At 41.8% G+C, this 18458-nt stretch overlaps 2 non-coding genes across 2 annotated transcripts; both read right to left on the minus strand.

The window, feature by feature from the left end:
- Window positions 1-12115: 12115 nt before the first annotated feature.
- On the minus strand, window positions 12116-12279 carry LOC118887629. Its single transcript, XR_005018104.1, has one exon. It is a non-coding gene; the product is annotated as a U1 spliceosomal RNA (small nuclear RNA).
- Window positions 12280-13157: 878 nt separating this feature from the next.
- Window positions 13158-13321, minus strand: LOC118887562. The gene has a single exon (XR_005018042.1). It is a non-coding gene; the product is annotated as a U1 spliceosomal RNA (small nuclear RNA).
- Between the last annotated feature and the right edge of the window lie 5137 nt (window positions 13322-18458).

The following is an 18458-nucleotide window of genomic DNA, read 5'->3' on the forward strand; positions in this document are numbered from 1 at the left end:
CATCAGGAGTTCTAGTCTCCAATTGAATTCATTTCTCTAAGAAAGCACTAAAGGGAATTCCCTGGTGGTCCAGTGGTTAGGACTCCCCGCTTTCACGGCAGCAGGCTGGGGTTCGATCCCTGATGGGGAACTAAGATCCCACATACCCACGCAGTGGCAAAAAAAAAAAAAAAAAGCACTAAATACACCATCCCTCAAAGTTCAGTCTTGAATGACTGATCTTCCTGGCTTTCCAAATCTCAGAGGAAGCCGACCCATTTACTTGTGGCAAAAGTTGGTTCCAGCTTCTCCTCAAAGAACACACCTGATATATGATGGTGGGTAACTGTTTTCATCACTTAACTTCCTGTTGTAAAGATGCTTCTGCCCCCACGTCTTCCAGCATACCAGAAAGCACAGTACTGCATGGACATACACGTGATTTCCTGAATCAACCACATTTTTATTGCATCATAGTGACATGACTAACGTGACTATCAGGTCCATCTCATCTAACCACTTCTAATAGAATCTCCTTAGAGACAGCCAAATGCTCTGAATTAAATCCCTTCAGAGAAACTGACAGTGTTGGGGCAATCCGGCCAGGTCTGGGACACATCTCCTTGGGGTCAGAGCAGGTTCCTTATGTCTTAAAGAGTTATAAGGTGCCTTCTAGTCACTTTCACCCAAGGGCCCCTTGTCTTTGGTCTGGGCCCTTCTGTAACTAAGACTTTTCCACTCTCTGTTTCTCCAACCTTTCTGTGGATCCCTCACCATCCATGCCATCCCTTGGCCTCCTATGAGCAGATTCTCAGCTCTCGTCACCTCCTCCAGATGCCTTCCCTCACCTTCCCAGCTAACAGTGACCACTATGTGCTTTGTGTCCCTAATTATCTTTGTAAGTGCCCCTACACAGCTCACTGTGTTATAATGCATTTATTCCCCTACTCAACTGTGAGGTCTTTAAAAGCAGGAACCAGGTCATACTTATCTTTGCATCTGCAGCCCCTTGCCAGCCATAGTAGATGCCCAACAAATGCAGACTAACTGAATGCATGATGAATCATTGCGTGTATTTTTCTTTCCCTCAACCTGGTTACTGACATAACTGCTGGGAACCACCTGGTTTTCCCCTCCTTTTTTCTCTACTCCTGCCCCAACAAGGGCTGCCTGTCTGTAAGAGAGTGAGATTCCTGCCAGCAGCGTTTTCAGTCCTCTTCACTTGATCATCCTTGGTTTCAAAACATGGATATGCAGACAGATCTCTTCTGGGCTGCAGGCTCATATACCCAGCTTCTATTTGATATTCCACTTAGCTGAATCACAGGTGTCTAACTCAGCTGGTCCAGACTGACTTCCAATAGCTTCTTTCCCAAACCTATTCCTCTTTCTGGCAATGACACCACATTCAACCCAGTTGCTCAAACCAAAAACAAGTCATCCTATTCTTTTCTCCCTCTTCTCACATACCTCATAACCTTCCACAGCCAGAGCAACCATTTAGAAATAGAACTCTACTCTCAGGTACCTGGCACAAGAGCTCCTAAAACCCTTGGAATTTCCTTAGTGTTAGGAGTGATAAGTGTCTTTGGTATGCTGATGAGATGACTCTTGGCTGAGGGGTTCTGAGATAGTTTCAGGATGGGCTGGTCACCAGAAAGACCAAGACCAATTCATGATTAGAGGGTTGGGACTTTCAGCTCTGCCACAACCCTCCACTTCAAACCTTGTCCCACCTCCAGCAGGAGAGAGGGGCTGAAGATTGAGATCAGTCACCAATGGCCAAATCAATCATGCCTAAATAATGAAACCTCCATAAAAACCCTAACTGATTAGCTTTGGAGAACTTCCAGGTTGGTAAACCGACTGAAGTGCTGGAAGGGTGGTGTACCCAAAGAGGGCATGGAAGCTCCAAGCACTCACACACACACCATGCCTTGCCCTAAATCTCTTTCATCTGGCTGTTCCTGAATTGTGTTCTTTGTAATAAACCATATCAATAGTTACCTAAAATGTTAATGGACTAAACTCTCTAGTTAAAAGGCAGAGAGTATCAGAATGGATTTTAAAGCACAAATCCCAACTCTGTGCTCTCTACAGAAGACATATTTAACTCTTAAGATATTCCATAAGTAGTAAGCATAAGGAGTCTGAAGTGGCTGTATATCAGAAAAAGTAGACTTCAAGACAACGAGTATTACCAGAGATAAGAAGGGACATCTCATAATGATAACAGGGTCAATTCACCAGGATGCTGTAACAATCCTAAATACGGAGGCACCTATTACCAAAATCCTTCCAACAGCCCACGAGGCCTGGTGTGGCTTCAGATTACCTTGCCAGTTTCACCCCCCTACCACTCTCTCCCACCACTTTGCCTTTTCCTCCAACTCAAGTGATCCACACACTTTTCTTTTCTATCCTCAGGGCCTTTGCATCCCTTTAAATCCTCCCTTGCCTCCAACTTTTACCTTTTACTTCTTTCACGTCAACTTTTCTTCTTTAGGGCACAAGCCTAAATATCACTTTCTCTAAGAATTTTCCCTTGATTACCTCCCAGATGAGGCTGAGATGTACCTTGTGTGCTTCCTTCACCTCCTGCCCTTCTCAGGACTTCAATTACCGACTCATGTCTGTTTCTTCTGCTGGATTATACTCTGGAAGGCAGGGCTGTACATCTTTCCTTGGCTGCTCTAACCCCGAGGCTCAATTAATATACGTGTAATAAAAAAATGAATAAAGTCTGGTCTGAGGTTCTGGAACTCATCCTTTGGGTTTTAGAGCTCATATAATCTGTAGTATCTGGTCTTCTGAATGGGATGAACTAAGCAGGATACAATCAGGAAACAACTTTTCTTCTACTACCCTCAAGTACACTCTGTCAGTTAGTTCTTGCTGCCCCTCTCCTGAAAGGCACCTCAGGCAGATCCCGTACTCTTTCAGTCACTCTGAGGCAGTCAAAGCACAGCCTCATTTCAGGTAATAAGTTGCCCAGTCCTTTTTTTTTTTTTTTTTTTTTTTCAATTTATTTATTTATTTATTTATTTTTGGCTGCGTTGGGTCTTCGTTGCTGCACGCAGGCTTTCTGTAGTTGCGGCGAGCGGGGGCTACTCTTCATTGCAGTGCGCGGGCTTCTCATTGCGGTGGCTTCTCTTGCTGCGGAGCACGGGCTCTAGGTGCACGGGCTTCAGTAGTTGTGGCACATGGGCTCAGTAGTTGTGGCTCACGGGCTCTAGAGCACAGGCTCAGTAGTTGTGGCGCACAGGCTTATTTGCTCTGCGGCATGTGGGATCTTCCCGGACCAGGGCTCAAACCCGTGTTCCCTGCATTGGCAGGCGGATTCTTAACCACTGTGCCACCAGGGAAGTCCCCCTTTTTTTTTTTTTTTATTAATTTATTTTTTTTTAAAGTTTTATTTATTTTATTTATTTATTTATTTTTGACTGCGTTGGGTCTTTGTTGCTGCGTGCAGGCTTTCTCTAGTTGCGGCGAGCGGGGGCTACTCTTTGTTGCAGTGCACAGGCTTCTCACTGAGGTGGCTTCTCTTGTTGCGGAGCACAGGCTCTAGGCATGCAGGCTTCAGTAGTTGTGGCACGCAGACTCAGTAGTTGTGGCTCACGGGCTCTAGAGCACAGGCTCAGTAGTTGTGGCACATGGGCTCAGTTGCTCCGTGGCATGTGGGATCTTCCCGGACCAGGGCTCGAACCCATGTCCCCTGCTTTGGCAGGCGGATTCTTAACTACTGCACCACTAGGGAATTCCCTGCCCAGTCCTTTTGAAATCAAAACCTCTTCCTTGCTCTTCCACTCCTCTGATCTCAGGGCTGTTTCTGACAACTCCAGAGCTGAAGGAGGGAGAGAACCAATGAGATGACAAGGGGCAAAGGCCTTTGTACTTAGCTGATGCTCTTCGTTGCCTGTGGCTTTGTCCTAATGCCTGCTCTTTTGTGGGAGGGGTTAGTGGGTCCTTCAGGTATCTCCACTCCACTGCACACCACCCTAATGCAGGCCATTGCCCTCTCCTGCTGACTTCTTCTTTTTTTTTTTTAATTTTTATTGGAGTATAGTTGATTTACAATGTTGTGTTAGTTTCTGCTGTACAGCAAAGTGAATCAGTTATACATATACATATATCCACTCTTTTTTAGATTCTTTTCCCATATAGGTCATTATAGAGTACTGAGTAGAGTTCCCTATGCTACACAGTAGATCCTTATTAGTTATCTATTTTATATATAGTAGTGTGTATATGTTAATCCCAATCTCCAAATTTATTCCTCCCATCCCCTTTACCCACTGATAACCAAAAGTTTGTTTTCTACGTCTGTGACTCTCTTTATTTTGTAAGTTCATTTGTTATCATTTTTTTAGATTCCACATATAAGCGATATATGGTATTTGTCTTTCTCTGTCTGACTTACTTCACTTAGTATGATAATCTCTGGGTCCATCCATGTTGATGCAAATGGCATTAATTCATTCTTTGTTATGGCTGAGTAATATTCCACCAGTTATAAGTACTACATCTTCTTTATCCATTCATCTGTTGATGGACATTTAGGTTGCTTCCATGTCTTGGCTATTGTAAATAGTGCTGCTATGAACACTGGGGTGCATGTATCTTTTTGAATTAGAGTTTTCTCCAGATATATGCCTAAGAGTGGTATATGGTAGTTCTATTTTTAGTTTTTTAAGAAACCTCCATACTGTTCTCCATAATGGTTGTACCAATTTACATTCTCACCAACAGTGTAGAAGGGTTCCCTCCCTTTTCTCCACAGCCTCTCCAGCATTTATTGTTTGTAGACTTTTTGATGACAGCCATTCTGACCAATGTGAGATGATACCTCAATGTAGTTCTGGTTTGCATTTCTGCTGACTTCTTGCTACATCTCCAGCCTCTCTGTGGGGATTCTTCCTTCCTTCATAGGTGAGGTCCATTTAGATGGCTCAGCTACCCTGCATAGAGTCTACCTACCCCACAACTGATGAAAGTATGGCTACTCCAAAAGCTGAGCTCTTATGCTCATCCAGCCATCAAGAACTGCTCCAGGAAAAAAAAAAAAAAAGAACTGCTCCAGGTAGGAGGCAGACGGCAGTCCTCCTGACCCCTAAATTCCAGGTAACATGCCAGGTTCTATTCATGCTAACTTGGTGGCAGCTGGGGTGGGCTGGCATGTTTCTGTTGTTCAGCAGGCTGGGCCATAGGCTCCCAACTCTCCTGCTTGTAGGCATCACAATTATCTCCATGAGGTTCACCTGAATGGCCTCTTACTAGGCTTGAGGCTGGGAAAGAGGGAAAAGCCACAGCATTCTATTCCTGTGAATGCCTTTGAAACAATCTTTCCACTGACAATCCCGCCGCTGCCCCATCACCTTCTGTTAGATAGGCCTGACGTGGGTGATGGAGTTGAAGGTCCAAGATCATTTTGGCCATCTCCTAAGAAGCCTTGCTTTAGACTGTGGGGGCATTTATCACCCCTTGTTCTTCACTCTGAGGATTTAGACGAAATTTCCAGGCACAGATGAAGTCCTGCTTCATACCCAGTTATACCTGTCAACCTCATCCCCTGCTCTAGTTCAATGTCAAAAATTTGAAGATGCGTTAAGTCAGAGAAAGACAAGTATTGTATGATATCACTTATATGTGGAAGCTAAAAATAAAACAAACTAGTGAATCTGACAGACTCACAGATAGAGAGAACAAACTAGTGCTTACCAGTGGGGAGAAGGAAGTGGGAAGGGGCAGAATAGGTGTAGGGGATTAAGAGGTACAAACTACAACATATAAAATAAGTAAGCTACAAGGGTATATCGTACAACACAGGGAATATAGCCAATAGCTTACAATAACTATAAGTGGAGTATAACTTTTAAAATTTGTGAATCACTATGTTGTACGCCTGAAACTTATATAATATTGTATGTTAACCGTACCTCAAAAAAAAAGAGTTTAAAAAAAAAGAATTTGAAGATGCAGAACGTTCAGGAGATGTCTAGGAGATAAAAAATGTTCTAGGACTCTGCTTCTGATACTGGAGGATGTGGATAGACAGACACTAGAAGTCATAGCATACCTATCTTGAACATCAATTTTTATATTAAGACATGGATGTGTTATGAAGTAAAGTGCAAAATCTTTGAGGGGGTAGAAAACAGAAACTTTCAAATAAATTGAGTTCACCATCAGCCACTTCATCTATAGATTCTAGGGGTGGTACATGGAAACCCTTGAGACCTTTTTTTTTTGGCCCACACTGCGCAGGATGTGGGATCTTATTTCCCTGACCAGGGATAGAACCTGTGCCCCTGCATTGGAAGCGCCGAGTCTTAACCACTGGACTGCCAGGGAAGACCCCAGAAGCACTTGAAAAGTTTTTGAGAGAAGTATTTTTGGGGTAGTTGGGTCCTACAAAAACTGGTGTTACGGGACTTCCCTGGTGGTCCAGTGGGTAAGACTCCACGCTCCCAATGCAGGGGGCCCGGGTTCAATCCCTGGTCAGGGAACTAGATCCTGCATGCATGCCACAACTAAGAGCCCGCATGCTGCAACTAAGACCCGGTGCAGGCAAAATAAATAAATAAATAATTATTAAAAACAAAACAAAACTGGTGTTACCTTTCTGGAAGTCCTCAGGAATACTGTTGAGGCAAATAGAGAAACACTGTAGAAAAATTAGGTCACCCTGACTGTTCCACAAACCAGCTGAGAGAAGCCTTATAAGCCTTCCCTTTAATACTAAGAAGGAAGACGAGGAATCTAACAGGTCTTCTGGTTATTCTAGAAAAAGCAGGTCTGGATCTCTAGATCAGGGGCAAATACCAGCAGAGGTTTTGTTTGTGTATGTTTTTTTGTGTTTGTTTGTTTGTGCTTTTGAAGACTGCCTGAGCTATGTTTCTTATTTCTGTCTGCTCTACAGGCTGAGGTGCCTATAGCCTACAGCAAAAAACAAAAACATAAACAAAACACCCTGAAAACAAAAGTACCAAGTGCCTCTAAGGAGCAAGGAAGAAGAGAGCTGTGAAAACTGGCCTTCTCTCCACCACAGGCCTCAGAAGACTCAGTGGGCAGAGTAGATTTGAAGGAGAAAAGGGAATCAGGCAGAATCTAAGGTGGGTGGCTGGGGCCTGAGGAGAAACCCTTAGGAGCCTAACGGTTGGAAGACTTTATAGTTCCTTAGCACATAACAAAACAAAACAGCCTCCAGCAATTTAAGACCTCTACTGAACAATCTGACTGCACTGATCGAGAACATCTCATTTCTAAATTTAACTTCCAATTTCCCCAAGAACTCACAGTTTTATGATGTACCTGGTTTTCCTTCTGATGTTATTCAGTAATGTGAATCAAGTCACATCTGCCATTTCAATACGGTGCCTACCTTTCTTAAGAATCTTCTTCACTTTCACATAGTTCCCCTGTTTGACATACTCATGAAGCTGTGCTTCCAAGGAGTCATTTCTTAACGAACCAAGTTGAACAGGACAGGGGACTGGAAGATGAACGGCCCGAGACATCCTGTTTCAAAAGAAAGCAACATGCTCTAACTGAATCAGAAATGCAAGGAAAGAACGTTGATTCTTTCACATTTCTTTCACTTCTTGTCCATTTTCATTGATAATGAACAGCATTAGGGGACAATTACTGAAATGCTACAAGATTAGGGACTTCCCTGGCGGTCCAGTGGTTAAGACTCTGCGCTTCCACTGCCGGGGGCCCGGGTTTGATCCCTGGTTAGGGAACTACGATCCCACATGCCGCGTGGCATGGCCAAAAAATGTAAAAATAAATTCTACAAGATTAAAGTTTATTCTCAATGTTACTGTTGAAATTGAACTCAACATACTTACCATCAATTCCTTGAAGTGAAAAAGTGAGGACTACCAAAAAGTAAAATTAGGAATACATGTGGGGCTTCCCTGGTGGCGCAGCGGTTGAGAATCTGCCTGCCTTGCCGTGGACACGGGTTTGAGCCCTGGTCTGGGAGGATCCCACATGCCGCGGAGCAACTAGGCCCGTGAGCCACAACTACTGAGCCTGCGCGTCTGGAGTCTGTGCTCCGCAACGAGAGAGGCCGCGACAGTGAGAGGCCCGCGCACCGCAATGAAGAGTGGCCCCCACTTGCCACAACTAGAGAAAGCCCTCGCACAGAAACGAAGACCCAACACAGCCAAAAATAAATAAATAAATTAATTAATTAAAAAAAAAAGAAATACATGTATTTGTTGAGTAATTAAGAAAATTTGGAGAGTATTAACTTTGTGGGATTTTTTTGTTTTGTTTTTTGTGGCTTGCAGGATCTTAGTTCTCCGACCAGGGATTGAACCCACACCCTCGGCAGTGAAAGCACGGAGTCCTAACCACTGGACCGCTAGGGAATTCCCAGGAGGGTATTAACTTTGAAAGGCTAGTATACAAATGCAGTCATTTATGTAGGAAAGTAGATAGTATGTGTGTTGGGTTCCCAGTTCAGACTCTGAAGTTCTCGTCCTGGCTCTGTCACCTCCCTAACTGTGTGACCTTGGAGAAATTATATAACTGATGGGCCTCAATTTCCTCATCTATAAATGGGGGTAATAATAACCAGAGAGCTGCTGAGACGTTAAATAAAATTTTAGAACTCTGTAAAGTGCTTAGAACTCTGCCTGGCACCAAGGAGCTCTCAGTAGTTGTTAGCTGCTACTGTGCACACAAGAACCATGCAAAGAAATTTAAACTTCCCACGTGTAGTATCCACACCTGACCAGTGATTGTGGTATACCTACCATGTGTCTCACAGGTGACAGGTTCTGTGTAAGTCACCTAAAATAGGATCACTGTCATCACAATGCTTGGTCTAGCAGGGCAGACAAGTGGCACCAGGCTGGTATTCCACGGACAGTGGATAAGAGAAGGAAGCCCCATTTGCATGAATCAACAAGCATGCATATCAGGGGCATAATTGAGCGATCCATGGAGAGACATAGAGGGCGGGATATGAGGTGAAGTGAAACAAACACCAGAAAGATTGACACATTCTGTGGGTCTTCCCCAGCCAAGAGGCTTTTAGGTTACTGAGAAGTAACCCCCTCTTAATTTATCTACTGATTAAATGTGGAAATGCTAATACCTTGAGTGTTTTAACATTATTTTCTTTGTACTTGTTACTAGCCATGTCAGTGCCTTATAGCATCCTAGTAATCACAACATTGTTAAGCAAAGAACAGTGACTCAGAAAACATTGTTTGGTTTAAATATGAGCTGAAGCTTTTATAACTTTCCTTCCCCACCTCCATTCCCCACCCCACCCCCCTTTCTGCCTCCCTACTATATCCAAGCATTAAAAAAGAGTAGCATATTTCTATTTGATTTACATAGATAAAGTCTTTAAAGAGGTGATTAAGTTAAAATGAGGCTGTTAGAATGAGGCCATAATCCAATACAACTGGTGTCCTTATAAGAAGAAGAAGGAGACACCAGGGGCACTTGCACAGAGGAACAACCATGTGAATAGGCAGCAAGAGAGTGGCCATCTGCAAACCAAGAAGAGAAGCTTCAGAAGAACCCGACCCTATCGGCACCTTGATCTTGGACTTCTAGCCTCCAGAACCTTCAGAAAATAAATTTCTGTAATAGCTAGATATGGCATATGAATATGCATATAGTTTTATTTTAGTTTAGTAAAGGCATGGGATGTTTTAATAACTATAAAGAAAAAAGTTTAATATTTTAAATAAATATTAAAAAAATAAAAAGTGCTTATCACCCATTGAAATAATCTATTAAAAAAAAGTGGAAAATATTCTTGAAAGAGGAGTCTAATTCAGCTGGAATGGTCTGCTAGTGTGTTATTCTCCCCCATACCCCTGACAGTGGGCTCCTGGCCAAAGCCCCCAATATCTTCTTCTTTTTTAAAAAAATTTTATTTATTTATTTGGCTGCGTCGGGTCTTAGCTGTGGTGTGAGGGTTCTTCGTTGTACCGTGCGGGCTTAGTTGCCCCACGGCATGTGGGCTCTTAGTTCCCCGACCAGGGATCAAACCCACGTCCCCTGCGTTGGAAGGAGGACTCTTAACCACTGGACAACCAGGGAAGTCCCCCACTATCTTCTTACACCTGGACAAATCCAATGTGCATTTTCAGGCTCTGTCACACTGGAATGTTCGCCTGTATGTAACACTGCCTTTATTCCTTCTTTATTTTATTGTGGTAAAAATATACATAGCATTTACCACTTTAAACAAATTTTAAGTGTTCAGTAGCATGAGTATATTCACACTGTCGTACTACAATCACTACCATCCATCTCCAGAATTTTTTTCATCTTTCCAAACTGGAACTCCATACCCCATTAGATACTAACTCTGCATTTTCTCCTCCTCCCAGGCCCTGGCAACCACCATTTTACTTTCTGTGTCTATGAATTTGACTACACTTGGTGCTTCACGTAAGTGGAAACACTTATTTGTCCTTTTGTGACTCATGTATTTCACTATGTCCTCAAGATTCATCCATGTTGTAGCATATTTCAGAATATCCTTCCTTTTTTAAGGCTGAATAATTTCCCACTATGTATATACACCCCATTTTGTTTATCCATTAACCTATTGATGGACACAGGCTGATTCCACCTTTGGCTACTGTGAATAATGCTGCTATGAATATGAGTGTTCCAATATCTCTTTAAATCCCTGTTTTCAATTATTTAGAGTATATACCCAGAAGTAGGACTGTTGGATTAATTTTTTGAGAAATGGCCATACTGTTGAGAAATGGAATACTGCCTGCCATATCAGTAAACAAAGGATGTCACAGACGTCAGTGATTGCAGCCACCGCGGACGGTGAGCTAGTGAGCCCTGAGGGAACTCAGGAAGGAAGAGAATACCTGCCATCTAGTAGCCATCAGACTGCAGTCACTCCATAGGGTGAGCCCTGACTCAGGATATGAAAACACAGGATACTGGCCCCAGATAGCTGAGGCGCATATCAAAGGAAGGATTCCGGTGAGCCCATCCTCCCATTCATAGAAGAGCACTAAATTCCTTACCTTGCGATATCTGCTTTTCTTTAATTAACAACAATCTTCTGACGTTCAGACTATCTACCCTCTGTTGCAAAACTCCTATATATCCTGGCTGGCCCCCTCACTTCCTCGGAGCAGTTCTGTCAGGGTTACTTGAGATGCTGCCTCCCAGGCTTGAAGTCCTAAAAATTCCCGCCGAATAAAACATAAACTCAACTTTCGGGTAGGTTGTGAATAAATTTTTAGTCGATACTGTTTGCTAGAGTGGCTGGACCATTTACATTATCACCAGCAATGAAAAAAGTGTCCCAATATTTCCAGATCTTCACCAATACTTCTGGTTTTATTTTTTAGTACTGGTCATTTTAATGTTTTTCAACCTTTTTAAATTTTTTATTTAATTGCATTTACACCAATACATGATGACTACATTTTGACATAAAATGTTCAAAATAATACAAGTAAATTTAAAACCCCAAGCCCATACGTTTTCTTCTTTTTTTTCCCTAAAGCTGCAGAAAATGCACATTCCTGAGAATTAGGGCTTCCACTGTGTTAATCATTTACATGCTAACAACCACTCCCTGAGTACTTTTTACTCTTACTGCCTTTCTTTTCCAGTCATCCTACTTCATAAAAATGCCATCTGCGGAGTATTAGAGTTTAGAACAGGTCTGAACATTACTAAAGCACTTTTTTTTTTTTTAAAACAAGACAGCTCTTGCAATTACTTAGTCGGGTAACTCACACTGAACTCCACCTACAAACACTTTTCACTACTGTAAACTTGGTTGTTTTCTCCTCCATGTAACGCCAGCATTCTACAAGAACGATAAATACTAAACTAACAAATATTATCATGTATTGTCTCAAAAACGAAATAATCTCTCGTTCCACGACATACAACTCCTCAGCTCTCACATTTTGCGAGCTGAATTTCCCCATATTCTAAACTAATGATCCAAAAAATTCTATATATTACTTGCAAATCTTCTTCTAAAAACAACAAAACCACAAAAACTAGTCCCAAATCGCACCCTAGTACAACAAAAACATTAAGCGCAGTACTCTGCTGCATTATAAAGAATAGCTAAACGAAAACACTGAAAATTCTATTTTTCAACTAAACTCATCAGGGGAAAGCGCGAACGCAGTCCCCCACTACCACAAATTATGCAGTCGAGTTTCCCACATTTGGGGAAATCGCAGGGGTCAGCACATCCGGAGTGCAATGGATAAGCCTCGCCCTGGGAAAACCACCTTCGTGATCATGGTATCTCCCCTGCCAGGTAAGTATGAGTTGCTTATACCGCCTGGCACCTCACCCTGAGATACGAAACACTTCACACTTACGGTCACTCTCTTCACGCACGCTCTAGCCCCTCACTTATGAATAAAAACTACTGCAAACTATAAAAACCTAACAAAAACATTTCGTATACCGGAACATTTGCAAAATAATAACAAATGTATGTACAATGTGAACAAAACCAGCAGACACTGCGCTCATTTACATACTCCAGGCACTTCTAGTGACATCATCCTTCTGCGCCGGACAAACCTATCCCCGGGTTTTGTTGATGTGGTAGGCTAAACAGTGCAAGACCCTCCGCGATGGCCGCATGCTAGTCGCCGCAACGTGTGAATGTTACTTTTTTCTGGGTCATAACAGATTTTACGGATGTGATTAAAGCTTCAAAATTATGTGGGGCAACGGCAAACCGAATTACCCAAACACCGCCTAGGTAAAACAGAAACTCATATTTAGAAACATGCCAACAAACAAAAAGTTCTAATCGGTGGACTTCCAAAAACAGAGCAAAAGAAAACCACAATTTCCCCCCCGAAAACAAGAGAGCACCGCATAAAATTCCAACACCTAGAGTAATAAAAGAACTTCGGCTTTTTTAAGTCCCTAAAAGTAACAGTAACTCACTGGATATGCAGTGACGGACGCTCTCAACCAAGTGAAAAGACGTACACAATGAAAAATATCTTCGAAAAAAATTAAAAACCGGCAAAACTGACACACAACCACGATCAAAAAACGAAGAACATTTGAGTCCCTATAATAGCAAACCTAGTGTGAATAACAACTACAAAAAAAAATAAGAAAATAACTCACTAACCACACAACAAAAAACAAAACCACACCTTTCTTTAAACTTTTCATATCAGGGGAGAGCGCGAACGCAGTCCCCCACTACCACAAATTATGCAGTCGAGTTTCCCACATTTGGGGAAATCGCAGGGGTCAGCACATCCGGAGTGCAATGGATAAGCCTCGCCCTGGGAAAACCACCTTCGTGATCATGGTATCTCCCCTGCCAGGTAAGTATGGATTTCAAGTCATCCCTGGCACCTCACCCTCGAACTCAGCACACAATATACTTATGGTCAGTTATATTCCAAGTTCTTTAGGCCTTTGGTTGGAAACTGCAGGATTATTCATATGACACTGACCAGGAGTCATCCTTTGAACGTTCAGCGTAAATTCTGCCCCGCGAAGAATGAAATCGAACCAGCAGGCGGCGCGCCCTTCATCTACATATCCCCGCCTCTTGTCACTCGACGTCACTGCTTTTGGAGAAGAGGTCAGTTCGCTCTAGCTATGCCTCGTGCTGACCCCAAAGACGATCATCGACAAGTGTAGCTGAAAAGATTGTTCAACTCCTTGTCTTGGCAGGCATACGCAAAAATTACGGCGTAGATTTGTTACGCGTCCTAGTACTGCGCCGCAGGGGCGGGCAGGGCAGTTGCGGGAGGCGGGGGCGCGCGACCCTCAGAGGAAGAGGGCCGCACTGTCGGTTCTGCGAGCCTGACTCGCTGCTCCACTATGGGACTGGGTCATACCCTCAAGTCTCTCTCAACCTCCATTTCCCAAAAGTGTAAAGTGGGAATACTACTGCCTGCCTACTTCACAAGATTTCTGTGGGAGCTGAACAGGAGAACGCGGGTCAAACGCAGCCTCGAGCCCCTCACCCGACCCAGGCCATTCCACTCCTGGACAGGTGTCCGTGCGGTTGGGGACGCAAATCCGACCTCAGCAAGATTCAAGCCTCTGCATGCTCGGCGCAAAGGAAAGCAGCACCTGGCCTGGATTTGGTAACAAACCGAGCGCTCCTCTGTTCTTTTTGGACAGAGAAAATACATGACACACTGTTTTCCTTTCTGCCCTTGCTGGCTAGGCTCTCTGGGCAAAATAACTCTGCAGCAACTAGGGTGTCAAGGACTTGGTGGTGTGCGGAAGCCAAACTTTACCTCTCCTCTGTTAGGGCCTCCCCTCTGTTAGGGTCTCCGGCCCAGCCTGAAAATTACACTGGCATAGATGGTCTACCAGGATAAAAGCATACACATTTATTTAACAGAAGTGTACAGGCGCCCTCATAAGGAAATGAAGGCCCGAAGAAATGGAAACCTAAATGTTTTTCTATTAAGTTGAACAAAGAGCGACAATTGTGGAAAAGAAACTAACATATATGGGGAGGCTAAAGGAAGATAATTTAAAAAAAAATTTTTTTAATCAGTCATCAATTTTTATACACATCACGTTATACATGTCAATCCCAATCGCCCAATTCAGCACACCACCATCCCCACCCCACCGCAGTTTTCCCCCCTTGGTGTCCATACATTTGTTCTCTACATCTGTGTCTCAACTTCTGCCCTGCAATCCGGTTCATCGTACCATTTTTCTAGGTTCCACATACATGCATTAATATATGATATTTGTTTTTCTCTTTCTGACTTACTTCACTCTGTATGACATTCTCTAGATCCATCCACGTCTCAACAAATGACTCAATTTCGTTCCTTTTTATGGCTGAGTAATATTCCATTGTATATATGTACCACATCTTCTTTATCCATTCATCCGTTGATGGGCATTTAGGTTGCTTCCATGACCTGACTATTGTAAATAGTGCTGCAATGAACATTTGGGTGCATGTGTCTTTTTGAATTACGGTTTTCTCTGGGTATATGCCCAGTAGTGGGATTGCTGGGTCATATGGTAATTCTATTTTTAGTTTTTTTAAGGAACCTCCATATTGTTCTCCATAGTGGCTGTATCAATTTACATTCCCACCAACAGTGCAAGAGGGTTCCCTTTTCTCCACACCCTCTCCAGCATTTGTTGTTTGTCGATTTTCTGATGATGCCCATTCTAACTGGTGTGAGGTGATACCTCATTGTTGTTTTGATTTGCATTTCTCTAATAATTAGTGATGTTGAGCATCTTTTCATGTGCTTCGTGGCCGTCTGCATGTCTTCTTTGGAGAAATGTCTATTTAGGTCTTCTGCCTATTTTTGGATTGGGGTGTTTGTTTCTTTAATATTGAGCTGAATGAGCTGTTTATATATTTTGGAGATTAATCCTTTGTCCGATGATTCGTTTGCAAATATTTTCTCCCATTCTGAGGGTTGTCTTTTCGTCTTGTTTATGGTTTCCTTTGCTGTGCAAAAGCTCTGAAGTTTCATTAGGTCCCATTTGTTTATTTTTGTTTTTATTTCCATTACTCTAGGAGGTGGATCAAAAAAGATCTTGCTGTGATTTATGTCAAAGAGTGTTCTTCCTATGTTTTCCTCTAAGAGTTTTATAGTGTCCAGTCTTACATTTAGGTCTCGAATCCACTTTGAGTTTTTGTGTATGGTGTTAGGGAGTATTCTAATTTCATTCTTTTACATGTAGCTGTCCAGTTTTCCCAGCACCACTTATTGAAGAGACTGTCTTTTCTCCATTGTATATCTTTGCCTCCTTTGTCATAGATTAGTTGACCATAGGTGCGTGGGTTTATCTCTGGGCTTTCTATCTTGTTCCATTGATCTATGTTTCTGTTTTTGTGCCAGTACCATATTGTCTTGATTACTGTAGCTTTGTAGTATAGTCTGAAGTTAGGGAGTCTGATCCCTCCAGCTCTGTTTTTTTCCCTCAAGACTGCTTTGGCTATTTGGGGTCTTTTGTGTCTCCATACAAATTTTAAGATGATTTGTTCTAGTTCCATAAAAAATGCCATTGGTAATTTGATAGGGATTGCATTGAATCTGTAGATTGCTTTGGGTAGTATAGTCATTTTCACAATGTTGATTCTTCCAATCCAAGAACATGGTATATCTCTCCATCTGTTGGTATCATCTTTAATTTCTTTCATCAGCGTCTTATAGTTTCCTGCATACAGGTCTTTTGTCTCCCTAGGTAGGTTTATTCCTAGGTATTTTATTCTTTTTGTTGCAATGGTAAATGGGAGTGTTTCCATAATTTCTCTTTCAGATTTTTCATCATTAGTGTATAGGAATGCAAGAGATTTCTGTGCATTAATTTTGTATCCTGCAACTTTACCAAATTCATTAATTAGCTCTAGCGGTTTTCTGGTGGCAGTTTTAGGATTCTCTATGTATAGTATCATGTCATCTGCAAACAGTGACAGTTTTACTTCTTCTTTTCCAATCTGTATTCCTTTTATTTCTTTTTCTTCTCTGATTGCCGTGGCTAGGACTTCCAGAACTATGTTGAATAACAGTGGTGAGAGTAGACATCCTTGTCTCGTTCCTGATCTTAGAGGAAATGCTTTCAGTTTTCCACCATTGAGAATGATGTTTGCTGTGGGTTTGTCATATATGGCCTTTATGATGTTGAGGTAGGTTCCCTCTATGCCCACTTTCTGGAGAGTTTTTATCATAAATGGGTGTTCAATTTTGTCAAAAGCTTTTTCTGCATCTATTGAGATGATCATATGGTTTTTATCCTTCAGTTTGTTAATATGGTGTATCACATTGATTGACTTGCGTATATTGAAGAATCCTTGCATCCCTGGGATAAATCCCACTTGATCGTGGTATATGATCCTTTTAATGTGTTGTTGGATTCTGTTTGCTAGTATTTTGTTGAGGATTTTTGCATCTATACTCATCAGTGATATTGGTCTGTAATTTTCTTTTTTTGTAGTGTCTTTGTCTGGTTTTGGTATCAGGGTGATGGTGGCCTCATAGAATGAGTTTGGGAGTGTTCCTTCCTCTGCAATTTTTTGGAAGAGTTTGAGAAGGATAGGTGTTAGCTCCTCTCTAAATGTTTGATAGAATTCACCTGTGAAGCCATCTGGTCCTGGACTTTTGTTTGTTGGAAGATTTTTAATCACAGTTTCAATTTCATTACTTGTGATTGGTCTGATCATATTTTCTGTTTCTTCCTGGTTCAGTCTTGGAAGGTTATACTTTTCTAAGAATTTGTCCATTTCTTCCAGGTTGTCCATTTTATTGGCATAGAGTTGCTTGTAGTAGTCTCTTATGATGCTTTGTATTTCTGCAGTGTCTGTTGTAACTTCTCCTTTTTCATTTCTGATTTTATTGATTTGAGTCCTCTCCCTCTTTTTCTTGATGAGTCTGGCTAATGGCTTATCAATTTTGTTTATCTTCTCAAAGAACCAGCTTTTAGTTTTATTGACCTTTGCTATTGTTTTCTTTGTTTCTATTTCATTTATTTCCGCTTTGATCTTTATGATTTCTTTCCTTCTGCTAACTTTGGGTTTTGTTTGTTCTTCTTTCTCTGGTTTCTTTAGGCGTAAGGTTAGATTGTTTACTTGAGATTTTTCTGGTTTCTTTAGGTAGGCTTGTATAGCTATAAACTTCCCTCTTAGAACTGCTTTTGCTGCATCCCATAGGTTTTGGATCATCGTGTTTTCATTGTCATTTGTCTCTGGGTATTTTTTGATTTCCTCTTTGATTTCTTCAGTGATCTCTTGGTTGCTTAGTAACGTATTGTTTAGCCTCCACGTGTTTGTGTTTTTTACGTTTTTTTCCCTGTAATTGATTTCTAATCTCATAGTGTTGTGGTCAGAAAAGATGCTTGATATGATTTCAATTTTCTTAAATTTACTGAGGCTTGATTTGTGACCCAAGATGTGATCTATCCTGGAGAATGTTCCGTGCGCACTTGAGAAGAAAGTGTAATCTGCTGTTTTTGTATGGAATGTCCTATAAATATCAATTAAATCTATCTGGTCTATTGTGTCATTTAAAGCTTCTGTTTCCTTATTTATTTTCATTTTGGATGATCTGTCCATTGGTGTAAGTGAGGTGTTAAAGTCCCCCACTATTCTTGTGTTACTGTCAATTTCCTCTTTTATAGCTGTTAGCAGTTGCCTTATGTATTGAGGTGCTCCTATGTTGGGTGCATATATAATTGTTATATCTTCTTCTTGGACTGATCCCTTGATCATTATGTAGTGTCCTTCCTTGTCTCTTGTAATGTTCTTTATTTTAAAGTCTATTTTATCTGATATGAGTATAGCTACTCCAGCTTTCTTTTGATTTCCATTTGCATGGAATATCTTTTTCCATCCCCTCACTTTCAGTCTGTATGTGTCCCTAGGTCTAAAGTGGGTCTCTTGTAGACAGCATATATATGGGTCTTGTTTTTGTATCCATTCAGCAAGCCTGTGTCTTTTGGTTGGAGCATTTAATCCATTCACGTTTAAGGTA

This window comes from Balaenoptera musculus, chromosome 20 (assembly GCF_009873245.2).
Source record: "Balaenoptera musculus isolate JJ_BM4_2016_0621 chromosome 20, mBalMus1.pri.v3, whole genome shotgun sequence".
Taxonomy (NCBI): domain Eukaryota; kingdom Metazoa; phylum Chordata; class Mammalia; order Artiodactyla; family Balaenopteridae; genus Balaenoptera; species Balaenoptera musculus.